Below are 5,529 nucleotides of genomic sequence, written 5' to 3'. Positions count from 1 at the left end.
GGTACATCCCTGACACACTCCTTTCTTGATTTTGAACCATGCCGTTTTCTTTTGCCCTGTTCGGACAACAGCTTCTTGGTCACAGTCAAGTATTCTGGGATTCTCATTCTTCTCAATGTTAGCCATAATTTATTATCCACAGAGTCAGAGGTGTCTGTATAGTTAAAAAAAAACAAAACAAAACATAAATTTACATTCTTCTAGTACTCTGTGCTTTTATCCAAGATCCATCTGACATTCACAGTGATATCTCTGGTGCCATGGCCTCTTTTTTTTTTATTAAATTTTATCAGTTTTAATGAACATTTACAGGGATTTTGGGTTTTCATTCCTTCATTGTTGCACTGTTTTCTCTACCCTCCTCCCCAGTTCGTTCTTCTTCCCCCCCCCAATGTCTGTTTTAATTGTCCAATTGGCCATGGCCTCTTCTAAACCCAGCTTGTAATCCTGACTGTTCTCTGTTGATGTAATTGTTCTAGTCATTTTTGCATAATCTTCAGCAAGATTTTGCTTGTGAGTGATAGTAAAGATATTGTTAGATAATGTCCACATGCTATTGGACCACATTTTTGGGGGGATGAGAATACAGAGCTTGTCCAGTCAGCTGGCCAGGTAGCTGTCTTTCACATTTCCTGGCACAGACTGGTGAGCATATCCACGACTGAATCTGTTAGTTGAAACATGTTGATTGGTATCTCATCTCTCTCTGGATCTTATTTTTTGCCAATTACTTCAGTGCACCTTGAACTTCCTCATTTATTGCTATTGCTTCTTGTTCATATGCTACTTTCTGAAATGGTTTTGTGTCAGCCAATTATTTTTGGTACAATGACTCAGTGTATCCTTTTCATCTTTTTTTTTAATTATACACACCCATATTTATTGCTGTGTTATTCACAATAGCAAAGAAATGAAAACAATTCAAATGCCCAACAACAAACAAATGAATAGAAAAACTATGGTACATCCACACAATGGAATACTATGCAGCATTGAAAATAACAAGGAACTCATAAAGCATTATCCAACATGGAGGAGCCTTCAGGACATTATGCTGAGTGAAATAGCTCAGTCACAAAAGGATATATACTATATAACACCACTGTTACAAAATAGGACAGATTGGGGTGGGGTGGGCCAAGAATGGAAAAAGACTGGATAGATTAACGTACACTGTAGTACAACAGATGTGGGGAAGAACTGTCTGGAAGGAATATATAATTAGGCTTTTCATCGTCTTTTGATGTTTTCTGATCATTCAAGATTTTGTGCATTGCACCTTTCAATAGTATAACATGAGGTTTACATTTCTTCTTCACTTCCTTCAGCTTGAGAAATGCATGTTGGCCGGGTAGCTGTAGTTCATATTTTCGGCACCAACTGGAGAGTTCATCCAGGGCTACATCTGTTACTTGAAGCATGCCAGTTCATTTCTCATCAATTCCTGGGACTTATTTTTTTGCCAATGTCTTCAGTGGAGCTTGAACTTCTTCGTTCATTACCAGAGTTTGAATAACTTCCTCCCTCAGACCAGCGGAACCACACGAACCATTGGAAAAGATGATTCAAATGACCACCATTTTGCTAAGCAGCTAGTTGGGACCACTGCCCAGCAGCGTTCCTTGTCTAGCATATGTTGTCCTTACTGAAATGTGGGCTCTATGAAGCCAGTTAACACCTGACACTGAATCAACATTCAGTTCGAGGAGAGAAATTGGGAGAAGGTGACGTCATCTGGACATCCCTGAGTGGGAGAAAAGGGAACAATGAATGGAAGGTTGACTCAGTGACCATGTTTGTTCTTGTTTGGCTCTTTGGACGTTTTTAGGGAGATGCAAGGCGGCTTACTCCCCTCCTGCTTACTCACCTTCCAGCTTAGAGTGACTTCCCTGTGGGTTTTTAAGATTATAAATCTTTACTGGAGAAGATTGTTTAACCTCTTTCTGTACAGTGTGTGGTAGACTGGAATGGCTGACCTCTCAGCTAGCAGCCTAACACGTTATGGACGACACCATAAGGATTCCTTTAAATTGGCATGGGAGCCATGAATGACCCACTAGCTGTGACATCATGGGAGGTGGTTGTCTTGTGTAGGGAATAATTTGGACACCAGGTGAGAGAATGGGGCTAAGTGCTGTCCATCTCCTCTTGTGATTTACAGCCTCGGAAAACAATTGGAGGGTTAACTGTGAGTTGGGTCCAACCTGACACAATGAGCTTTGAGTCTGAATTTTTAAAACCAAGAGAAACCTTTTTGTCAAGATACCTCTATTTAAAAGAGACTTGCTATCCAAACTCAGCATCAGAATAATTAATTTCTCTTGTTTTTGTAACAGTTTTATTGAGGTATAATTCATATGTTACAATATTTAATTTTTTTAAGTATAGAGTTTAATAGTTTTAAGAAGTTCACCAAGAATGGAGAGTAATTACTATCTAATTCCAGGACTTTCCTTACCACCCCTAGAAGCTCATACTCTGTAGTGATTCCTCCACATGTAGCCCACCCGCCAGCCCCTGACTCCTGTCTTGTCTTTGTGGATTTCGCTTTCCTGGGTGTTTCTTCTAAATAGAATCTCTGACCTTTTGAATCTATCTTCCTTCACTCAGCAAAATGTTTTCAAGGAGCCATTTGCCCTTTGGCAATATCGTCTGGGCATAACATCACAGGCTGTGCCTGCCTGTCCCAGCCCTGTGTGCCCACCGTTCATGTGGAAAGTATCTGTGACTTGTGGCTGAGTCATTCCTGTCGGCTCTTTGAGTCCTTGCGGCTTCACTTTAAACTAAGTCTGGCCTAGCGGAGCCCTACCTACCCGGCGCTCCTGTCGCTGTCATCAGCTGCCACCTGCTGTTATTTTTTGCTGAGCCAGTCCCTGACTCATGGCGTCCCCATGGACAGTTGGATGAAATGCTGCCTTGTTCTGTACCATTCCTAGGAAGGGTTGTGGTCAGGCTACTGTGGTCCATGGATAGATAGATAGCTTTGTTTGGCTGGTTTTAGAAATAGATTCCTGGGCCTTCCTTTCTGTATATCTTCACCTCAAAGCTCTGCTGAAGCCCGTTCACATCATCGTAACACCTAAGCTTCTACTGATAAATAGCTGACGACTGTGTGTCAGGCATGAATCTTAGCTGCGTCTCTCAGATGACAGGCAAGATTTCTACAGAGACAATGTGAAGACAGATCCCAGGCCTTGGGAGGGCTCTGGAAAGTACACTGGAATACCTCTATCTGCTACTTTTCTGTGATTTCTCAAGGATTATAGTAGATCGATGCAGATGCATTTGGAAAGCTCTCTTGGCAAATTTTGTTATCTTAGACTCTACTTTTTCCAAACACTTATTATTTGATCTAAGGATGTAGCAACAGGATTCACAAATCCACGTTTCGTGGTGCCATTGTGTAGTAAGTTGGTGTTTTGTGGGGTTTGGAGTTTTTGTTTTTTGGTTTTTTTTTTAGAAAAATGTATACTTTTTTTGGTATTAACAGGTTTGAACATATCCTTTCTTTTTAAAATCTCTATTCATTCATTGTTACACATTTTCCTCCCTGTCCACCCTCCCCTCAGTTCACTTTTTTGTTTGAAAAAAATGTTCTTTCATTGTTATAAAAGGGTTCCCCTCCCCCGACCACTTTACTATGCTACTCTTATCCTGGACTTCAGTCATGTCAATAATACCTAATCATATGTTCCTTTTATACAGTTCTCTTCCTCATCTGTTTCAATGTCATGTACGTTATTTATCCCCTCTTTTTTTAGTTTCCCCCAACTCCCATGTCAGTCCTATTCTATAACAGTGGCATTATATAGTGTTTGTCCTTTTGTGACTGGGATATTTCACTCAGCATGATATCTTCCATAGTCACCCATTTTGTATAATATTTCATAAGTTCTTTTTTTTCCATTTTCTATAATTATATTTTATCAATTTTCACAAACACCTACAGAGACCCTGGGCTTCCACTCATTCATTGTTGCACCACTCTCTCCACCCTCCTCCCAGTTCGCTCCCGTCCAAATGCCACAGTGCCTGTCAAAGCCAGTTCCGATCAATCCTTGTCAGTGTATCCTTTGCCATTCCCTATCACTCCTCCCTGAGAGAGACTTCACCCCGAGTCATAAGGAAAAGGGGACGGCATATTCTCCTAGCTACCTCCCGCTGAAAAGGGACGCTGTGGGTCCCAGGGTGAAGATCCTCTCTCACCACTCTAAAGGGCCCCTTTGGCAGTAGGAAACACACAGACCATTATGGAGATTGATTTTGGAATCCAGATGCACTCTCATTGACTGTGCTTGGCCGCACATGTTCATATCCTTGAAGATATAAGTTCTTTGTTTTGCAGTGTTGCATAAAATTCCATTGTGTGAATATACCACAGCTTCTCTATTCATCCATTTGTTCATGGGCACTTGGTTGTTTCCAACTTTTTGCTATTGTGAACAAAGCCACAATAAACATTCTTGTGCATATGACTGCTTGGGTGGCAGTTCTGGTTTCTTTACAGTATATTCCCAGTAATGGAATTGCTGGGTCAAATGGTATTTCTATGTCCAACTTTTTGAGAAAGTACCATAGTACCTTCCATAGTGGTTGTACAATTTTACACCGGCACCAGCAGTGAATAGGGTTCCAGTTTCTCCACAACCTCGCCAACACTTGTTGTTTGCTGCTCTTTTAAGTCTTGCTATTCTTACTGGGGTGAGATAATTTCTCATAATTGTCTTGATTTGCATCTCTCTTAGAGATAGGGATTTTGAGCACTTCTTCATGTGTTTGTTTGCCATCTTAATTTCTTCTTTGGTGAAGTGTCTGTTCATATCCTGTGCCCATTTTTTCAACTGGGTTATTTACCTTTATCGTGTTGTGGTGCTTGAGTATTTCATAAATTCTAGATAAAAGTCCCTTATCTGACATGCGTTACCAAATATTTTTTCCCAATCTGTGGCTTCTCTTTTTACCCTGTTGGAGAACTTTTTGGATGTGCATAGGGATTTGATTCTTAGAAGGTCCCACTCGTCTATTTAATCCTCTCCTGGTTATAAGTTATTCAGAATGCTTGGATGACGATGTTCAAGTTGTGGATTAGTGCTTCTAGGGTTCTTCCAAGCTTTTCTTTAATGAAGATTATAGTCCTTGGTTTTCGTCCTAGGTCCTTGATCCACTTTGAGTTGGTTTTTGTGTATGGTGAGGTGTGAGTCTTGTTTGAGCTTTCTGCAGATGGTTTTCCAATTTTGCCATCATTTGTTAAAAAGTCTGTCATTTCTCCACTTAACTGATTTAATCTCCTTGTAAAAAATCAGTTGACCATAGGTAAATGGGCTAATTTCTGGGTCCTCAAATCTATTCCATTGATCTATGTGTCTCATTGTACCAGTACCACGCTGTCTTGACCACCACGGCAGTGTAGTAGGATTTTAAATCAAGGAATGAGATGCCTCCTACCTTGTTTCTCTTTTTAAGGAGTGCTTTGCTTATTTGGAGTCTCTTTCCATTCCAAATGAAATTGGAGATTGCCTTTTCCATCAC

Source organism: Elephantulus edwardii, unplaced genomic scaffold (genome assembly GCF_000299155.1).
Source record: "Elephantulus edwardii isolate Elephantulus edwardi_28Jun2011 unplaced genomic scaffold, EleEdw1.0 scaffold00014, whole genome shotgun sequence".
Taxonomy (NCBI): domain Eukaryota; kingdom Metazoa; phylum Chordata; class Mammalia; order Macroscelidea; family Macroscelididae; genus Elephantulus; species Elephantulus edwardii.
The sequence above is the reverse complement of the archived record's forward strand: the minus strand, read 5'-3'. Positions refer to the sequence as shown.